This window comes from Pogoniulus pusillus, chromosome 6, assembly GCF_015220805.1.
Source record: "Pogoniulus pusillus isolate bPogPus1 chromosome 6, bPogPus1.pri, whole genome shotgun sequence".
NCBI lineage: Eukaryota > Metazoa > Chordata > Aves > Piciformes > Lybiidae > Pogoniulus > Pogoniulus pusillus.
In genome coordinates, this window is record NC_087269.1 from 29,086,334 (window position 1) to 29,107,241 (window position 20,908).

Consider the following 20,908-nt stretch of genomic DNA (forward strand, 5'->3'; position numbering starts at 1 on the left):
ATGTGGTAGGTGTCTACCAACGCTTCCTCTGAAGGCACTTATCTCATAAAAATGAGTTCTCCAGTGTATTTGACAATTCTTGATTGATTTTCATCCTGCCTACCTTTCTGGTCCCTGCCTCTCACAAAATCACAACCTACGTGAGAGCTTTCTCCCAAGACAAAATCGCTCCTGGAGCAGTCTTAGCATCAGCAAGAGGAAGAGTTGGGGGCAGCTCCTGAACAACTACCTGAAGGGAGGCTGTAGCCAGGTGGGGTTGTTCTCTTCTGTTAGGGAAGCAGCAGTAGAACAAGGGGACAGAGTCTGAAGTTGTGGCAGAGGAGGTCTAGACTGGATGTTAGGAGGAAGTTGTTGCCAGAGAGAGTGATTGGCATTGGAATGGGCTGCCCAGGGAGGTGCTGGAGTCACTGTCCCTGGAGGTGTTGAAGCAAAGCCTGGCTGAGGCACTTAGTGCCATGGTCTGGTTGATTGTAGAGGACTGGGTGCTAGGTTGGACTGGCTGAGCTTGGAGGTCTCTTCCAACCTGGTTGATTCTATGATTAGGGCACATCAGCATTAGCATCAGCAGCCCATAGACAGGGGTAAAAATGCTTATTTTGATACCAGCTCCTATATTTTCTTATATAAACCTTATAAATTATCCATGAGAGAGAGTCCTGTGATGAAGTAATCACCCAGATTATCAACACAGAGGTAATATGAGGCAAAGCTTCTCTGTGGGATGTCTATCCCCTTTCATCTCACCCAGAGCTCATCTACCTCTGAGGCACAAGGTGGTACCAAAGAACAGAGAGCTCCTCTTTTAAACGCTCCCACTTTCAAATCAGCTGCCTAACCTCAAAGGTATCAGATAGGTGCAGGAAAATGCAGCATTTACAAATCACTCTCCAACTGATAAAGCATTTAGCAGTAGAATACCCTCTGGGAAGCACCTGAAAGGTACACCTGGATCCTCTCAAATGAAAGGATCTTGTTAGGGAGGCCTAATTGGGCTGCCTTCGTTAGCCATCTGTGAGCAGTTTTTATAGCTGCAGGAGCTTCTAAAAGGAGGAGTGAGGCAGTGCTGAAGTTTTCTGCTGTCTTCTGGAAGCTGAAGTTTGAGGAATCTCATGACCTTGGGACAGCAGGTAAGAAATGTTTGGGGCAAGAGAAGTAGGGGAGCAGCTTTGAGCTAATTCTTTTCTGAGAGTGCTCTAGGAAGAAATTCAGCTTGAATGTGCAAGTGAAGGAACTGAGCTAGCTGTGGTAGAGTCCTCTGGGGCCAGGACCAGGCTGTCTTTTTTTTCCTCTCACAAACAAATCCTTTGGGAAGTAAGCTTGGATGTAAGGTGCTGTGTTGCAGCATGCAGATGAAATGGTGCTTTATCTCTCTCTGTCTAGAAGAGGTAGAGTGAAATGTGGAGTAAAAGATGCTTAAGGGTCTGGATGTGGTACAAATGTTGTAGCACTTCTCTCAAAAAGGGCTTTTTTGGCTTGGTCAGGGCTTCTCCTGGATTGTGGAGGTGGGTTCATGGTGCTGCAGCTCTCTTACTGTGTCTGCAACTAGGAGAGCAAACTGCATGTAGTGCAGAGACCAAAAATGAAAACAATTAGATCTTCAGAGGTCATTCACTCTTGGATTGCATGTGTAAAGCTGGAGAAGCATCTAGAGCACAAGTCTTGTGGGGAGCAGCTGAAGGTGTGGGGGTTTGGGCTAGTTTCAGCAAGGTGCAGTATGCACTGGACTGGTAATGTGGCTGAGAACATGCTTCATTGCAGCAGCATGCTGGAGGTTACTGTGGTGTCATGCCCTTGTAGAGCTCCCATCCTTGCTTGAGATCACTTAAAGTTCAGAGCTGGGCAGCCTAATTTTGCTGACCAGAGCAGTGGCTTGATGAGCTTTGGAAAAGAGAGAACAGGAGGTCCAGGCTGGTGGGTTTACTTATCCCAGTGCTAGGATATAAGTTTTGTCAAGTTAAATGAGCTGAGCTTAGAAAGAATCACAGAATCAAGCAGGTTGGAAGAGACCTCCAAGCTCAGCCAGTCCAACCTAGCACCCAGCCCTGGCCAGTCAATCACACTATAGCACTAAGTGCCTCAGCCAGGCTTTGCTTCAACACCTCCAGGCACAGCAACTCCACCACCTCCCTGGGCAGCCCATTCCAATGCCAATCACTCTCTCTGGGAAGAGAGCTTCTTCCTAACATCCAGCCTAGACCTCCCCTGCCGCAACTTGAGACTCTGTCCCCTTCTTCTGTTGCTGCTTGCCTGGTAGAAGAAACCAACCCCACCTGGCTACAGTCTCCTTTCGGGTAGTTGTGGACAGCAAGTTTGAAGCTAGCTGGGATATTTTGGTGAGAAGAATTAGATGACAGGCTGCAAAAAGGAAAGAGTGGTGATGTCTACTGCACTCATAGGCTTGCTGAGACGTATAAAAACCAAGAACACAAACATAGATAACACAGTTACTGTGTGTCTCTGTCTGCCTGCACTTCTCTCTCTAGCCTGCTGTCTGTGTAACTACTCCTTTTGCTTCCTAACTCCCCTGCCTGATCCTCCAAACTCACCTTGCACCTAAGGCAAAGTCTGGGATAAGGTAGAGGGGTGGAAAGGAGGTGGAAGGGTGGCTGGGAGCTCCTCCTGGGGACTCTGGTTTCTGGGAGGGCTGTTGTGTTTCTGTATTGCTTTTTTAACTTGTCCATTGCTGTGTGTGTATTGCAGATGCCTGCTTGTATCTTGTGCTAAGCTGTAAATATAAAGCTCCATTCCTTAATTCCCAGCTCATCTGAGGCTAGTCTGGGTGATTTCATGAGAGTGGGGTGGGGCAGGTAACACCCAAACCACCACAGGTTGTTCAGCCTGGAGAAGAGGAGGCTGAAGGGACCTCACTGCTCTCTACAAGTCCCTGAGGGGGGGCTGTAGTGAGGTGGGGGTTGATGTTTTCTCCCAAGGAACAAGTGACAGGATAAGGAAACAGCCTCAAGTTGCTCTAGGGGGGGGTTAGGCTGGATGTTAGGAACAACTTCCCTGTGAGAGTGGCCAGGCATTGGAACAGGCTGCCCAGGGAGGTGGTGGAGTCACCATCCCTGCAGGCATTCAAAGGTTATGTGGATGTGGTACTTCAGGACATGGTTTAATGGCCACAATGATGTTGGGTTGATGGTTGAACTTAATGATTTTACAGGGCTTTCCCAACCTTTGATTATGAACAGTGTGGCCAGTAGGACAAGGGAGGTTCTTCTGCCCCTGTACTCGGCACTGTTCAGGCCACAGCTTGAGTGCTGTGTCCAGTTCTGGGCTCCTCAATTCAAGAGAGATGTTGAGGAGCTGAAAGGTGTCCAGAGAAGGGCAAGGAAGGTGGTGAGGGGCCTGGAGCACAGCCCTGTGAGGAGAGGCTGAGGGAGCTGGGGGTGTTTGGCCTGCAGAAGAGGAGGCTCAGGGCTGACCTCATTGCTGCCTACAACTACCTGAAGGGAGGCTGTAGCCAGGTGGGGTTGGTCTCTTCTGCCAGGCAAGCAGCAACAGAATAAGGGGACACAGTATTTGAAGGGGTGTGGTTAGTTAGTCAAGGGAAGTTCTCCTTCCCCTCTACTCTGCCCTGGTAAGGCCTTATCTGGAGTACTGTGTCCAGTTCTGGGCTCCTCTGCTCAAGAAAGACAGGGAGCTGCTTGAGAGAGTCCAGTGCAGAGTCACAAAGATGATTAAGGAAGTTCATAGGATCAAGGAGGTTGGAAGTAACCTCCAAGCTCAGCCAGTCCAACCTAGCACCCAGCCCTGGCCAATCAACCAGACCATGGCACTAAGTGCCTCAGCCAGGCTTGGCTTCAACACCTCCAGGCACAGCGACTCCACCACCTCCCTGGGCAGCCCATTCCAATGCCAATCACTCTCTCTGCCAACAACTTCCTCCTGACATCCAGCCTAGAGCTCCCCTGGCACAACTTGAGACTCTGTCCCCTTGTAATCAAGCAATGCACAGGCCTGGGTGTGCAGGGGAGGCTCTGCTCCACCCTAAGGCACACCTTTTGTGTTCAGTGTTCTCTTTTTATAGCCTATTCTATTACACATTCATTACTAATTCTAAGGAAAGGTTGGGTTTGGCTTATCAGCTCTAAGAATGGGAGGTGTCTCTTCCACACATGTCTCTTTTTACTCGGTGGTCCCTCTAGTGGTCTTCAGGGATGAAGTAAGGGATCTTCCTCAAGTGTCCGCTCTGTGAGCTCCAAACTAGTCCTCTGTTTGCTCATGCCAAAGGCTGCCTCTTCCACCTGCCTCACTCCTCCACCAAGCTTTCTAGCTTCTGATTATTTATTGCTGTTATCTTAAGCCAGGTGTATGCTTTTGTGATGGCTGTGCAAGGAGGAGTGCAGCTCCACCCAAACCCCCCCTTCCTCCCTGTCTGTGGCCTCTTGCCACAAATTGGTCAGATCAAATATATATTTCTCACATTCTCTTGCTGCTTGCCTGGCAGAAGAGACCAACCCCACCTGGCTACAGCCTCCCTTCAGGGAGTTGTAGACAGTAATGAGGTCAGCCCTGACCCTCCTCTTCTCCAGGCCAAACACCCCCAGCTCCCTCAGCCTCTCCTCACAGGGCTGTGCTCCAGGCCCCTCACCAGCTTCCTTGCCCTTCTCTGGACACCTTCCAGCACCTCAACATCTCTCTTGCATTGAGGAGCCCAGAACTGGACACAGCAGTCAAGGTGTGGCCTGAACAGTGCTGAGTACAGGGGCAGAAGAACCTCCCTTGTCCTGCTGGCCACACTCTTCCTGAGCCAGCCCAGGATGCCATTGGCTCTCCTGCCCACCTGGGCACACTGCTGCCTCATGTTTATGATCTCTCAGGTCCTTTCCAACCTAAGCCATTTTATGCTTTAGTTGATGGGCAATCCCATCCCTGCTCCAGACTCCCCTGCTGGTAGCAGGTTTGCCTGTGTTCTAAAGGCTGTCACATCCCTGTGACGAGCTGGCTGGGCTGTTTGCAGCTGCATCTTGTTTCTCTCTTTGGAAACAGAACAAAACAACAATAACAACAACAAAAAAAACCCACACCTTTTTGTTTGTTTTATTCCTTTCCTCTCTTGAGCAGCACCACACCACCAATGCAAAGCCTGTCTCGTTTTCCCACTGCTCATCTAATAGATGGAGTTTTCCTGCAGGAGTCCAGAGACCCTCTCAGCCATGAACATCTTTGTCATCCCAGCCATGAAAAGCAGTGCAGAAAATCAAAGATGATGACATCTTTTCATTACCCAAACCCCCCAAAACTCTAGAATTGGACTGACTGTTGCTATCCCTTCTTGGTTTTCCCTTCCCCCTCCTGCGAGTGCTCCCTGACCTCCCCTCAGAGCAGATCTGTCAGTTTGTGGTGCTTGGGGGCAGCCCTGGTGGTAATTTATCTCCAGTTACTTTCTTTCTGCTGGTTTCTGAGCTAATAACAAGTGATGAGGACTCATCTCCTCCCGCTCTGGGCACCTTCCCATTACTTAACTAACAATTAATAAGACAGATAATGGAGTGGGTTTTGCCCACACAGGAACAAACACTCACTCTATTAAGCCACAGCGATGCAGCATCCCCAATCTGTTCAGAGACTGCAGCCTATGCCCTGCAGAGAATCACAGCCTGGGTTGGGTTGCATAAAAACTACCTTTAAGATCATCCAGGCCAACTGTTAGCCCAGCACCGCCAAGTCCACCACTGAACTGCATCCCTCAGCACCACAGCTACATGGCTTGGAAATACCTTCTGGGATGGTGACCCCACTACTGCCCTGGGCAGCATGGTCCACAGCCTCACAACCCTTCTGGGGGTGGTGCTGTTGTTCTTGTCCAGACTGAAACTCCTCTGATGCAACCTGAGGCCATTTCTTGTCCTCTCACTTGTTTCTTGTGAGAAGAGACTGATCCCCACTGGACTCCAACCTCCTTTCAGGGAGTTGGAGAGAGCAGTGAGGTGTCCCCTTAGCCTCTTTTTCTCCAGACTAAACAACCTCAGTTCCTCAGCTGCTCCTCACCAGACCTGTGCTTTCAACCCTTCACTGGTTTCATTGCCCTTCTTTGGACCTGCTCCAGCACCTCAATATCTTTCTTGTAGTGAGAGACCCAAAACTGAACCCAAAACCATGTCCTGAAGTACCACATCCACATAACCTTTGAATGCCTGCAGGGATGGTGACTCCACCACCTCCCTGGGCAGCCTGTTCCAATGCCTGGCCACTCTCACAGGGAAGTTGTCCCTAACATCCAGCCTAAACCCCCCCTAGAGCAACTTGAGGCTGTTTCTTTATCCTGTCACTTGTTCCTTGGGAGAAAACATCAACCCCCATCTCACTACAGCCCCCTCTTAGGGACTTGTAGAGAGCAGTGAGGTCCCTTCAGCCTCCTCTTCTCCAGGCTGAACAACCTGTGGTGGTTTGGGTGTTACCTGCCCCACCCCACTCTTATGAAATCACCCAGACTAGCCTCAGCTGAGCTGGGAATTAAGGAATGGAGCTTTATATTTACAGCTTAGCACAAGATACAAGCAGGCATCTGCAATACACACACAGCAATAGACAAGTTAAAAAAGCAATACAGAAACACAACAGCCCTCCCAGAAACCAGAGTCCCCAGGAGGGGCTCCCAGCCACCCTTCCACCTCCTTTCCACCCCTCTACCTTACCCCTGCCAAAACTTCAGACTCTGTACTCTTCTTCCCTTGCTGCTTGCCTGGCAGAAGAGACCAACCCCACCTGGCTACAGCCTCCCTTCAGGGACTTGTAGACAGCAATGAGGTCAGCCCTGAGCCTCCTCTTCTGCAGGCTGCACACCCCCAGCTCCCTCAGCCTCTCCTCACAGGGCTGTGCTCCAGGCCCCTCACCAGCTTCCTTGCCCTTCTCTGGACACCTTCCAGCACCTCAACATCTCTCTTGAATTGAGGAGCCCAGAACTGGACACAGCACTCAAGCTGTGGCCTGAGCGGTGCCGAGCACAGGGGCAGAAGAACCTCCCTTGTCCTGCTGGCCACACTCTTCCTGAGCCAGCCCAGGATGCCGTTGGCTCTGCTGCCCACCTGGGCACACTGCTGCCTCATCTTCAGCTACTCTCTGCCAGCACCCCCAGGTCCTCTCTTCCTGGCTGCTCTCAGCCACTCTGTCCCCAGCCTGTAGTGCTGCTTGGGGTTGTTGTGGCCAAAGCTCAGAACCCTGCACTTGGCCTTGTTCAATCTCATCCCATTGGCCTCTGCCCACCCATCCAGCCTGGCCAGGTCCCTCTGCAGGGCTCTGCTACCCTCCAACAGCTCCACACCTGCTCCTAGCTTGGTGTCATCTGCAAACTTACTGATGCTAGACTGAAACTTACTGATGATGGAAGAGGAGAGGGACAGGTTTGCTCAGCCCACCCGGGAGTGGCAGTGGGTCTGTTTGTTTGCAATAGGCTCCTTTAATTGCCACCACATAGGCAGGGTGCTGGCTTCTTGCAGTCTGCATACATGCAAATAAATACATTAGCTCCACGTAAACAGGGAGCTGTGAAAAGCCTCTAATTAAGAGCTCTCACCAGCAGGCAGCCAATTACTTAGCTTGGCAGCCTTTCCCCGGCCTGTCCTCTTTCACCCACTCCCCCCCCCCAAGTGTCCTAGGCAAGGGTTTGCTCCTTGCAGCATGCTCTGGAAGGTGAGGAGAATGAGGAGGGTTTCCTCATGCTGCTGAGGTGACACAGAAGACCTGTGCTCTGGTGACTAGTCTTGTGTCTAGGTTCTAATCCTCTCTCCTAATGCTTTGAACAGGCTCTGTGCACCTCTGGCAGCAGATGTGGGCTGTTGTGTGAGACTGGGAGGAGGAGTCATAGAATCAGTCAGGGTTGGAAGGGACCACAAGGAGCATCTGGTTCCAACCCCCCCTGCTATGGCCAGGGACACCCTACCCTAGATCATGCTGGCCACAGCCTCATCCAGCCTGGCCTTAAACACCTCCAGGGATGGGGCCTCAACCACCTCCCTGGGCAACCCATTCCAGTCCTTGAAGGTCAGTGTACCAACCTGGCCTGACCACCACACCTGATGTGGAGTTGTAGAACCATTAAGGTTGGAAAAGACCCCTAAGGTCATCATATGTTGTGGACAATTCTGTGCACCTCTGGCATCAGCCATGGGTGGTTGTATGAGACTGAGAGGAGTCATAGAATCATGGAATGGTCTCAGTTGGAAGGGACCTCTGAAAGTCATCTAGTCCAAATACCTCTGCAGTTAGCAGGGATATCCTCAGCTAGACCAAGTAGCCCAGAGTCCTGTCGAGCCTCACTTTGAATACCTCCGGAGATGATCAGTGCACTTCCCTACCATGACCACCAAGGCTGGGAACCTCTGACATGGAATCATTAAGGTCAAAAATTAGGGATACCATCCAGAGGGACCTGGACAGGCTGCAGAGGTGGGCACAGGCCAACCTCAGGAGCTTCGACAAGACCAAGGGCAAGGTCCTGCATCTGGGTGGAGGCAATGCCAAGCACAAATGCAGGCTGGGCAGGGAGTGGCTGGAGAGCAGCCCTGAGGAGAGGAACTTGGGGGTGCTGCTGGAGGAGAAGCTCAACAGGAGCCAGCAGTGTGCACTTGCAGCCCAGAAAGCCAAGCAGAGCCTGGGCGCTGCATGAGGAGAAGTGTGGCCAGCAGGGCCAGGGAGGTGATTCTCCCCCTCTGCTGTGCTCTGCTGAGACCCCACCTGCAGTACTGCATCCAGTTCTGGAGCCCCCATTGCAAGAGGGATGTGGAGATGCTGGAGTGTGTCCAGAGCAGGGCCAGGAGGATGCTGAGAGGGCTGCAGCAGCTCTGCTGTGAGGACAGACTGAAAGAGTTGGGGCTGTTGAGTGTGGAGAAGAGGAGGCTCTGAGGTGACCTTCTTGTGGCCTTCCAGAATCTGAAGGAGGCCTCCAAAAAAGCTGGGGAGGGACTTTTTAGGCTGTGAGGGAGTGCCAGGACTAGGGGGAATGGAGCAAAGCTGGAGGTGGGGAGATTGAGGGTGGAGGTGAGGAGGAAGTTGTTGATCCTGAGAGTGGTGAGAGGCTGGAATGGGTTGCCCAGGGAGGTGGTTGAGGCCCCATGGCTGGAGGTGTTTAAGGCCAGGCTGGATGAGGCTGTGTGCAGCCTGCTCTAGGGTAGGGTGTCCCTGCCCATGGCAGGGGGTTTGGAACTGGCTGATCCTATGAAGAAGACCCCTGAGCTCATCCAGTCCAACCATCATGCCAACATCTCCACGACTGCAAGGCCACGTCCCACTGTGCCGTCAACCCTGTGGTCCAGCACTCATAAGCAGGGCTGCAAAGTCCCTCAGCACACAACTGCCCTTTTAAATGTCCTTTTTTCCCCTAACCCCCTCCTCTCCCTGCCACTGAATCTTTTGCTGGTCTCACCTCAGTCTGTCCTCTCCCAGCTTCACCCCTGCAGCATTCCGCTGGTGGCGGCGCATACTCTTTTTTGACATCCAGAAGTGTGCTAGACCACTGAGCTGCCATTTGGAGAGATCAAATGATTCCCCTGGCTTTAAAATGATGACACTAGCCTTGAGGGCTGGAGGAAGTGGGTATAATGATGAGCTGAAAGCTGCCCCTTTGAAGTTTGGGATTTCTGGGGATGTCATCTTTTATATACATCACCAGCCAGGTTGCTTCTCATTTCATTTGAGTCTTATTGTCAAGATTCTGGGAGAGCAAGACCTGACTTCAAGGCAGAAAGGGCTGATGAGAAAGATCTACAAGCCCAGGAGCTTAGGCATTACAGTTCTCTTTGAAATGGAAGCCTTCCAATTTCTCAGACCTAGCACTATGCTAATGCCATCTGCATTGGTACACAGTGCTTCTCTCCTGGGCCAGCCTGCAGCAGCACATCCCTCACCTCTGTGCAGGGGAAAAAACAACCCCAACCTAACCAAAACACCCCAAAATCTGTGTTTGGTCTGGTTTGGCTAGTGCCAAAGTTCAGCCTGGCTTCTGAGTCAGAGGTACCTTCCTGAAGTTTCAGAGTGGATCAGCATCAACATCTGTGCCTTTCCCCCCTTCCCCTCCCCACCCCCCTAGAATGGTTTGGGTTGGAAGGGACCTTAAAGGTCATCTAATCCAACCCATTTGTGATCCAGTGCTTTGCTTCCCTCATTTAATGGGATCAATCACTGATGGCAGTGGTGCTGTGATAGTAGGTGCTGACATGGAAGAAGGAAGCTTCCCCCTGGGGGGCATCAGGAAGAGTGTGGCCAGCAGGTCTGGGGAGGTTCTTGTCCCCCTCTACTCTGCCCTGCTGAGATCACACCTGGGATGCTGTGTCCAGTTTTGGGCTGTCCAGTTGAAGAGAGACAGGGACCTGCTGGAGAGAGTCCAGCAGAGAGCTGTGAGTCCAGCAGAGTCTGGAGAAGACTGAGAGGGGATCTGATCAAGGTGCTCAAATACCTGAGGGGTGGCTGTCAAGTGGCTGTAGCCAATCTCTTTTCAGTGGTCATCAGCAATAAGACAAGGAGCAATGGGTGCAAATTGGAACATAGAAGGTTTTACCTCAACATGAGGAGAAACTTCTTGACAGTGAGGGTGACAGAGCACTGAAATAAGTGAGAAGAGAAGACTAAGAGGGGATTTAATCAATGTTTATAGATGTCTGAGGGCTGGCCAGGAGGTGGGGGACAGGCTCTGCTCACTGCTCCTTGGGATAGGACAAGGAGCAATGGATGTAAGCTGCAGCAAGGAGGTTCTGCCTCAACACAAGGACGAACTTCTTTACTGTGAGGGTCACAGAGCACTGGAACAGGCTCCCCAGAGAGGCTGTGGAGTCTCCTTCTCTGGAGACTGTCAAATCCCACCTGGATTCGATCCTGTGTGGACTACCCTTGCTTGGCAGGGGGTTGGATCAATGATCATAGAATCAACCAGGGTGGGAGAGACCTCCAAGCTCAGCCAGTCCAACCTAGCACCCAGCCCTGACCAATTAACATAGAATCAGAGAATCAAGCAGGTTGGAAGAGACCTCCAAGCTCAGCCAGTCCAACCTAGCACCCAGTCCTGTCCAATCAACCAGACCATGGCACTAAGTGCCTCATGCAGGCTTTGCTTCAACACCTCCAGGCACAGTGACTCCACCACCTCCCTGGGCAGCCCATTCCAATGCCAATCACTCTCTCTGGGAAGAACTTTCTCCTAGAGGTCCCTTTCAACCTCTAGTATTCCGTGGTTCTCTGCCCTTCCCAACGCAGAGCCAGCCTCTCTGAGCATCAGTTGTTGGAAGAAGTACCAAAAGCCAAGCTCCTGAAGCAAGCTGATTGACAGTGTTTCAAAGGACTCAGTGTTTTCTTAGCTGGGGGTTGTCTTGTCCCTTTGGCATCACTCCTCAAAAACTAGAGGGCAGATTGAGGGGTGTTTTGTGACATGCTGTCAGGTGGAACAATGATGTGACAGGTTAGGTAGGAAGAGTTGTTTCCTCTCCTCTTCTCTCCCCCTCCTTAGAAGAAAAGAAGATCTGCCTTTCACTTCTGTGCTTTTATCACTTTGCTTACTGCCTAATGCTCAGAAAATCCAGGCAACGTGAAATTGTCCAACACACTTATGTGAAAACCCTCCACTGTTTGCCTGCCTCTTTGCCATGCTGCTGACATCCCTCTCTTGTTTTGACATCAAGCTGTCGAGGGGCCTGCTCCAATGCACTACTATTTTTATCCCCTGTTTAAGCTCTTCTCAGACTAGGACAATTTTAAAGGAGGTTTCTGTTCTGGTGTAGTTGCAGAGGAGGGCCACAAAGGTAAATATGGGGATCCCTGTGGGGATAAACTGAGAGATTTGGGATTGTTCAGCCTGGAGATAAAAATGAGGCTCCAGTGAGACCTTATAGTGGTTTCCAGTACCTGAAGGGGGCTGCAAGAAAGCTGGGGAGGGACTTTTTACAAGGATGCCTCTTTTTTTTCTCCAGACTAAACCACCCCAGTTACCTCTACCATAAAAGTTCATTCTCTAGACCCTTCACCAGCTGCTTTGCCTTTAGAATGTGCTCCAGCACCTCAGTGATGGCATACTCAAGGGCTTGTAGTGCTAAGAAGACAGTGACTGGATTGAAGCTTGAGGAGAGCAGATGTAGGCTGAAGTTTGGGAGGAAATTCTCAACAGTGAGTGTGGTGAGACACTGGAACAGGTTGCACTGGGAGGTCATGGATGCCTCCTGCCTGGAGGTGTTCAAGTCTAGGTTAGAGGAGGCTTTGAATGACCTGTTCTGATGGGAATGGATTGAAGCTTGAGGAGGGCAGATTTAGACTGAAGATTAGGAAGAAGTTCTCTACAGTGACAGTGGTGAGACACTGGCACAGGTTGCACAGAGAGGTTGTGGATGCCTCCTGCCTGGAGGTGTTCAAGGCTAGCTTAGATGAGGCTTTGAGTGGCCTGGTCTAGTGGAAGGTGTCACTGCCAGGAGGGTTGGAACCAGATGATCTTCAAGGTCCCTTCCAACCTAAACCATTCCATGAATCTGTGAATTATTTGCAGTCTCATGGTTAGCATCTGATTCAGGGAGAGAGGAGCTGCTCTGTGTCTGCCAACATCCATCTGCCCCATCAGCTTGGTCATCAGCCTTGGGCTTGCTGGCGGTTGCTGTGGGAATGCAGCTTCATGTCAATCTAGTGCAAGTGCTTCTTGGCTAAAGAAAGGCTCATTTGCAGGTAGTATTGCTTTATATGAACCATGTTTGTGGCCAGCAGATGGAGGGAGGGGATTCTGCCCCTCTTTTGGGACCCCACCTGCAGTGCTGGGGTCAGCTCTGAAGTCCTCAGCCCAGGAGGAGTTGGAGTGGGGCCAGAGGATGCCACAATAGCGACGGGTGGGCTCTGAGGCCAGGCTGAGAGAGTTGAGTTTGATCAGCCTGGGGGAAAAAAAGGCTCTGCTGAGACCTTGTGGATTTTCCTGGTGCTCAAAGGGGCCTAGAGGAAAGAAGAAGCAGAACTCTGCCCCAGTCTGGAGGAATCCCAGGTATGGCAGGTTCAGATTCTCGGGCACAGAACTAAGGCACAAACAGTGTCAAACTCATAGCCTAATTTTATTGCACACACACGTGAGGATAGGGAGGGATGAGGAGAGGGAAAGGGAAATGGGACAGGAAAGATAAAGGGAAGAAAGAAATACTCCTATGCAGAGAGAAGAAAGGTCACCCTGAAGGTCCATTTGAAGAGAGTGGGTGGGGAGCTCTCCGTCTGCAGGTTGAAGCTTCTCTTCTTTTCCCTGGCTGCCTCACTGAATATGCAGGTTTTTCTGAGCATCACTTACCATTTTCCAGGAGTGCTGTGCTTAGCCAGCCCCACTGTCCAGTGGTGTTGGGCATGCTGGGTGTGGTAGGGGGTTTCCAGAGCTGAGCCCCCCTTCTCCAGCTGGTTTCTCTGAAGCAATGGCTGCAGCCGATAACTCAGGAGCTGCCAGAAGGCAGTTGGCTCAGAATCAGCATCACCTGTCACAACAGGGAGCCTTCAGGACAGGAGCTCAGTCCCAGGCATGGTGGTCTTTCAGTCCATGCAAGCTGAGCAGTCAGGCAGGTGGTCCCATGGCAGCAGGCACAAGCTCACTCTGCATCCCTTCTCTGGTTTCTTGTCCAGTTGTTGCGTATTGGGGAGCTCCTGGGGGGTCTGAGCTCAAGCAAGAGGGGATCTTTGGGACAGTGAGCACAAACAGGATGCTCACTTAGCACTTCTCAGACACTCAGCTCAAAACAAGATTTTTCTGAGCTGTTGGGACATATTGTTTAGCTTAGTCTTTGACAGACTCTTCGCCTAGGATTGAGGTCAGAGGACAGAGGGTGATGGTTTGAAATGAAAATGGAAGATCCAGACTGGAGAAAACAAAGACATTTTTTATGGTGAAGGTGGTGATTCTTCTCACCACAGTATTCTAGCTAGGCTCAAAATAACACACTGGCCCAGGTTCCCCAGAGGAGTGCAAACATTCCAGGTGAGATTGTTTTGGGCTGTGAGCAACCTGCTCTAGTTGCACTGTGCCTGTTGACTGCAGGAGGGTTGGATGTGGTGACCATTAGAGGTCATTTCCCCTAGAGGCTGGGGACAGAGTGGCTGGAGAGCAGCCAGGCAGAAAGAGACCTGGGGGTGCTGGTAGATTGTAGTTGAACATGAGGCAGCAGTGTGCCCAGGTGGGCAGGAGAGCCAATGGCATCCTGGGCTGGATCAGTAGGGCAAGGGAGATTATTCTTCCCCAGTAATCAGCACTGGTCAGGCCACACCTGGAGTGCTGTGTCCAGTTCTGGGCTCCTCAATGCAAGAGAGATGTTGAGGTGCTGGAAGGTGTCCAGAGAAGGGCAAGGAAGCTGGTGAGGGGCCTGGAGCACAGCCCTGTGAGGAGAGGCTGAGGCAGCTGTGGGTATTTGGCCTGCAGAAGAGGGGGCTCAGGGCTGACCTCATTGCTGTCTCCAACTCCCTGAAGGGAGGCTGTAGCCAGGAGGGGTTGGTCTCTTGTGCCAGGCAAGCAGCAAGAGAAGAAGGGGACAGAGTCTCAAGTTGTGTCAGGGAAGGTCTAGGCTGGATGTTAGGAGGAAGTTCTTCCCAGAGAGAGTGATTGGCATTGGAATGGGCTGCCCAGGGAGGTGGTGGAGTCACCGTGCCTGGAGGTGTTGAAGCAAAGCCTGGCTGAGGCACTTAGTGCCATGGTCTGGTTGATTGTAGAGGTCTGGGTGCTAGGTTGGAGTGGCTGAGCTTGGAGGTCTCTTCCAATCTGCTTGATTCTCTGTTCCTGGGGTTTTGGGTGGTTTGGTTTTGTTGTTGTGTTGGTGTTTTTTTCCTTTCCCTCCACAGCTGCCACCTCCCCACCTTCTGTCACTGTCATCTAAATGCATTTGCAAGGAAAAGGAAAATAGTTCTCGCTAATGTTCTCACAGAAATGAAACATTAACCAGGGAGACCAAAAAAAGAAAAGGAAATAATTGATTGTGAAAGCAAACCCCCTCTGAGACACTCTGAGCAGCCTGGGGGGGGGGGCTGGGGGAGAAGGGAGATGAGGAAGAGGAGAGCAGAGCAGGCTGGAACACCAAATGTAGCGTTTATGGTAATTACCCTGTGTTTTAATCCCTGTTTCCAGCCAAGCATTCACTTCCTTTAATTAGTTCTCGATTAGAAGGAGATTATCTAATAAATGGTACAAATAAAGAGGGGTAGGGTGGTGGTTGTGCTATCTGCACACCCTGTTCTGAGAAGGTTGTGGGGGGTAGGAGAGAGGTGAGAGCATGGCAAACCTTCCTTCCCTGGCCCCTCGTTCCCTCAGCTGCAAATATTGGCATTAACGAGGCGGCCAGCGAAGTAAATCCCTAATTAAACTGAATTAGCATGTACTTGGAAGTTCTACATGCACAGAGACAGAGGAGGTTCTTGCTTGGAGCCTTTCCAGCATGATTTGTGAGGAGGGGTGGGAGGAAAGAACAAACAAAGCCCTCTATTGGAATAATAAAAGAAGAGAGGCTGTTGCTGGAGATGGTTCTGAATTTTTATCGTGCTTCGAGGTGGTTAATTGGGAGTTTCTTGCTGGTTGCTGGAACAGGACCTCCACGGTGCATATCTTTGGAGATGGCACATGGGAAGTCCTGTCTAGATTGGTGTCTGTCACAGAGTTATTGAGGCTGGAATAGACCTCTGAGATTAGCAAGTCCAGCCAATGATCTATCACCAGCACATAGATTCAGCTAGGCTGGAAGAGGCCTCCAAGCTCAGCCAGTCCAACCTAGCACCCAGCCCAATCAACCAGACCATGGCACTAAGTGCCTCAGCCAGGCTTTGCTTCAACACCTCCAGGCATAGCCACTCCACCACCTCCCTGGGCAGCCCATTCCAATGCCAATCACTCTCTCTGACAACAACTTCCTCCTAGCTTCCAGCCTAGACCTCCCCTGCCACAACTTCAGACTGTCCCCCCTTGTTCTGTTGCTGCTTGCCTGGCAGAAGAGACCAACCCCACCTGGCTACAGCCTCCCTTCAGGTGCTTGTAGACAGCAATGAGGTCATCCCTGAGCCTCCTCTTCTGCAGCCAAACACCCCCAGCTCCTCCACCTCTCCAGGGACACCTCCACGGACAGTGACTCCACCACCTCTCTAGGCAGTCCATTCCAGTGTCTAATTGCCCTTTCTTTGAGGAAGTGCTTCCCAGCATCCAACTTAAACCTGCCCTGGCGTAGCTTCGGGCTGTGCCTTCTTGTCTTAAGTGTCATCTCAGAGTGGCTGTGTTTAGGTGTCTGGGTGATCATAGGATCAAGCAGGTTGGAAGAGACCTCCAAGATCTTCCAGTCCAACCTAGCACCCAGCCCTCTACTATCAATCAGACCATGGCACTAAGTGCCTCATCCAGGCTTTGCTTCAACACCTCCGGGGATGGTGACTCCACCACCTCCCTGGGCAGCCCATTCCAATGTCAATCACTCTCTCTGCCAACAACTTCCTCCTAATGTCCAGCCTGTATGTACAAAGAGGTTAGGTGAAGTCAGCATAGGTAGGTTAACTCATCCTCAAGTGTCAGCTGAACACTTTGCTCTACCTGGGGAGGGCTTTCATAGAATCATTAAGGTTGGAAAAGACCTTTAAGATCATCAAGTCCAACTATCAGGACCACTAAACTATATGCTGAAGCACCACAGCTACAGGTGTCTTGAATGCTTTCAGGGATGGAGGCTTCACTGCCTCCCTGGGCAGCCTGTTCCAATGCCTCACTACTCTCTCAGTAAGGATTTTTTTTTACCTAATGTCCAGTCTGAACCTCTCCCTGGCACAACTTAAGCTCATTTCATCTATTGGTGTTCCTCCCATCACTAGTTACCTGGGAGAAGAAACCAAGACCAGCCTCGTTCCAGCCTCTCTTCAGGCAGTCATAGAGAGTGGTGAGATCTCTTTTTAGCCGTCTCTTCTCCACACTAAGCCCCAGCGCTCTTCCAAACCCCTCACCAGCCTTGTTGCTCTTCTCTGGACATGCTACAGGACTCAATGTCATAGAATCACAGAATCAGTCAGGGTTGGAAGGGACCACAAGGATCAGCCAGTTCCAACCCCCTGACATGGGCAGAGAAACTCTACCCTAGATCAGGCTGCTCACAGCCTCATCCAGCCTGGCCTTAAACACCTCCAGCCATGAGGCCTCAACCACCTCCCTGGGCAACCCATTCCAGCCTCTCACCACTCTCATGCTCAACAACTTCCTCCTCACAGCCAGGCTGAATCTCCCCACCTCCAGCTTTGCTCCATTCCCCCTAGTCCTGGCACTCCCTCGCAGCCTAAAAAGTCCCTCCCCAGCTCTTTTGTAGGCCTCCTTCAGATCCTGGAAGGTCACAAGAAGGTCACCTGGGAGCCTCCTCTTCTCCACCCTGCACAGACTGAAAGCAGTCTGTGCTCACAGCAGAGCTGCTCCAGCCCTCTGATTGTCCCTGTGGCCCTTCTCTGGACACACTCCAGCATCTCCACATCCCTCTTGCAATAGGGGCTCCAGAACTGGATGCAGTACTGCAGGTGGGGTCTCAGCAGAGCACAGTAGAGGGGGAGAATCACCTCCCTGGCCCTGCTGTCTTCCCTGTGCTGTGGAATTGAATCACAGTACTCAAGCTGTGGCCTCACCAGGGGCACCATCTCTTCCCTACTCTGACTGGACACTGTTCTTGATACAGGGCTGAATGCTGTTGACCTTCTTGGCCACCTGGGCACACTACTGGCTCACATGCAGCCATCCACCAGCACTTTTAGGTCCTTTCCCACTGCACTGCTTTACAGCCACTCTGCCTCAGGCTTGCAGTGTTGCTTGGGGTTGGTGTGACCAAAGTGTAGGACCTGTCATCTGGTCTTGTTAAACCTCATTCTGCTGACCCCAGCCCATTGATTTAAGCTTTCATCTTGTGTGTCTTCACAGGTCCTTACTGTTGGCCTGAACTGGCCACTTCACAGGCAGAGATCAGAAATATGTGCCTCTGAGGGGGACATTTTTTGTCCTTTCTTGATGTTAAGAGGAAAATCATCCAATCCCCTGAAGCATGAGTTCCTCTTCCATTATTTATGGGCAACAGCTTTCTTGGACAGGAAAGCTGGAGAGGGACTTTTTTATAGGGGCCTGTGGTGATAAGACAAGGAACAGTGGTTTGAAACTGGAGCAGGGTGGATTGAGATTGGATGTTAAGGAGAAATGCTTTGCTGGGAAGGTGGTGAGACATTGAAAGATGATGCCCAGAAGAGTTGTGGATGCCTCATCTCTGGAATTATTTAAGACCAAGCTGAATGAGACTTTGGGCAGCTTGATCTAATGTGAGCTGTCCCTGCCCATGGCAGTGGTGTGGGAACTTGATGATCTTGAGCTGCCTTCTGACTCAAGTCATTCCATGATTTGATGATCTGAGGTGGGATAAATGCATTTCTGCAGTGATTTCTGCTCCTCATCCCTCCAGCTTGCTCTACACTTGGATAGTAGGGATTTCAGTGACTTCTGCAAAGCACTAAGCCACCCCACAGGCCTTAGATGCCTGTGTCCCTAAGTTCTGTTAGGTGGCTGCAGAGCAGCCCTGAGGAGAGGGACTTGGGGGTGCTGTTGGAGGAGAAGCTCAACAGGAGCCAGCAGTGTGCACTTGCAGTCCAGAAAGCCAAGCAGAGCCTGGGCTGCATGAGGAGAAGTGTGGCCAGCAGGGCCAGGGAGGTGATTCTCCTCCCCCTCTGCTGTGCTCTGCTGAGACCCCACCTGGAGTCCTGCATCCAGTTCTGGAGCCCCCATTGCAAGAGGGATGTGGAGATGCTGGAGTGTGTCCAGAGCAGGGCCAGGAGGATGCTGAGAGGGCTGCAGCAGCTCTGCTGTGAGGACAGACTGAAAGAGTTGGGGCTGTTGAGTGTGGAGAAGAGGAGGCTCCCAGGTGACCTTCTTGTGGCCTTCCAGGATCTGAAGGAGGCCTCCAAAAAAGCTGGGGAGGGACTTTTCAGGCTGTGAGGGAGTGCCAGGACTAGGGGGAATGGATCAAAGCTGGAAGTGGGGAGATTCAGCCTGGCTGTGAGAGGGAAGTTGTTGAGCATGAGAGTGGTGAGAGGCTGGAATGGGTTTCCCAGGGAGGTGGTTGAGGCCCCATGGCTGGAGGTGTTTAAGGCCAGGCTGGCTGAGGCTGTGGCCAGGCTGCTCTAGGGTAGGGTGTCCCTGGGCATGGCAGGGGGATTGGGACTGGCTGACCCTTGTGGTCCCTTCCAACCCTGACTGATTCTATGACATTACAAGTAAGTCAGAGGACAACCCCTTCCAGCCTTAATTGAAGCCTTAAACTTGGAGAGCCAAGTGCCAAATGCAAGTTGTGCTGACAGATTCATTTACAGACCCTCGTTAGCTTCTCTCGGCAGCTCTGAGGAGGAGTTACCCTGCTGTGGTTTTCTGAGCTGGTGGGAGACTTGTTAGGGTGGAAGTTGTCACACTTGCCTTGTGCATGGTTTTCAGTTGCCTGGGGTGTGTAGGAGTGTGCTGACTTCTGGCAGATTGGGTCAGGTCTGCCACTTTCTGCCATCTCAGTCCGGCTGTCTTCAGTTCCCTTTCAAAGCTTTTAAGTGACCAGGGAGCTGCTTTTTGCCTCCAGCTCACACCACAAAGCAGAGCCAGAGATGGAACTCAGCTTCTTGGAAATATATTTTGGGCAGCAAGCACTTTCCAGAATCACATCCAAGTGGAGGTCTTTAAGGCCAGGCTGGATGGAGCTCTGAGCAACCTGATCTAGTGCAAAGTGTCCCTGGCCCCATGGTAGGAGAGTTGGAGCTAAATGGTCCTTGAGGTCCCTTCCAACCCTGGCAATTCTGTGATATAGAATCATAGAATCAGTCAGGTGTGGAAGGGACCACAAGGATCTGCCAGTTCCAACCCCCTGCCATGGGCAGGGACACCCTACCCTAGAGCAGGCTGCACACAGCCTCAGCCAGCCTGGCCTTAAACACCTCCAGCCATGGGGCCTCAACCACCTCCCTGGGAAACCCATTCCAGCCTCTCACCACTCTCATGCTCAACAACTTCCTCCTCACAGCCACTCTCAATCTCCCCACCTCCAGCTTTGATCCATTCCCCCTAGTCCTGGCACTCCCTCACAGCCTGAAAAGTCCTTCCCCAGCGTTTTTGGAGGCTCCCTTCAGATCCTGGAAGGCCACAAGAAGGTCACCTGGGAGCCTCCTCTTCTCCACACTCAACAGCCCCAACTCTTTCAGTCTGTCCTCACAGCAGAGCTGCTGCAGCCCTCTCAGCATCCTCCTGGCCCTTCTCTGGACACACTCCAGCATCTCCACATCCCTCTTGCAATGGAGGCTCCAGAACTGGATGCAGTACTGCAGGTGGGGTCTCAGCAGAGCAGAGTAGAGAGGGAGAATCACCTCCCTGGCCCTGCTGGCCACACTTCTGCTGCTGCAGCCCAGGCTCTGCTTGGCTTTCTGGGCTGCAAGTGCACACTGCTGGCTCCTGTGGAGCTTCCTGTGCAGCAGCACCCCCAAGTCCCTCTCCTCAGGGCTGCTCTCCAGCCACTCCCTGCCCAGCCTGCATTTGTGCTTGGCATTGCCTCCATCCACCTGCAGGACCTTGCCCTTGGTCTTGTTGAATCTCCTGAGGTTGGCTTGTGCCCACCTCTGCAGCCTGTCCAGGTCCCTCTGGATGGATCCCTGCCCTCCAGCCTGTCTGATGCACCACACAGCTTGGTGTGGTCAGCAAACTTGCTGAGGCTGCACTCAGTGCCTCTTTCCATGGCACCCATAGAGATGGTGATCAAAATCAGGGATGTGGTTCAAGCTATGAGTGCTGTCAGTGTTTGCAAGAAGGAAAATTGCTGGTAAGCAGAGCTGGGTGGCTTTGAAGGAGAAATCCATCGTGCTTGTGATGAGGAGGCTCTGGGATGTCTTTGTTGGAGTGGGAGTAGGGTTGTGTAGTCTGGCTCCACCCTTGGTAGTGATTTTCTAGGCCCTGTGTGTTGGA

At 51.8% G+C, this 20,908-nt stretch overlaps 1 long non-coding RNA gene across 3 annotated transcripts in view; it reads left to right on the forward strand.

The window, feature by feature from the left end:
• Positions 1-1,023: 1,023 nt before the first annotated feature.
• The window catches only part of LOC135176522 (uncharacterized), a 61,721-nt gene continuing 41,836 nt past the window's right edge, over positions 1,024-20,908 (forward strand). For all 3 annotated transcript variants that reach the window (XR_010302690.1, XR_010302691.1, XR_010302692.1), the window contains exon 1: positions 1,024-1,127. This is a non-coding gene — a long non-coding RNA (uncharacterized LOC135176522). The remainder of the gene's footprint in view (positions 1,128-20,908) is intronic.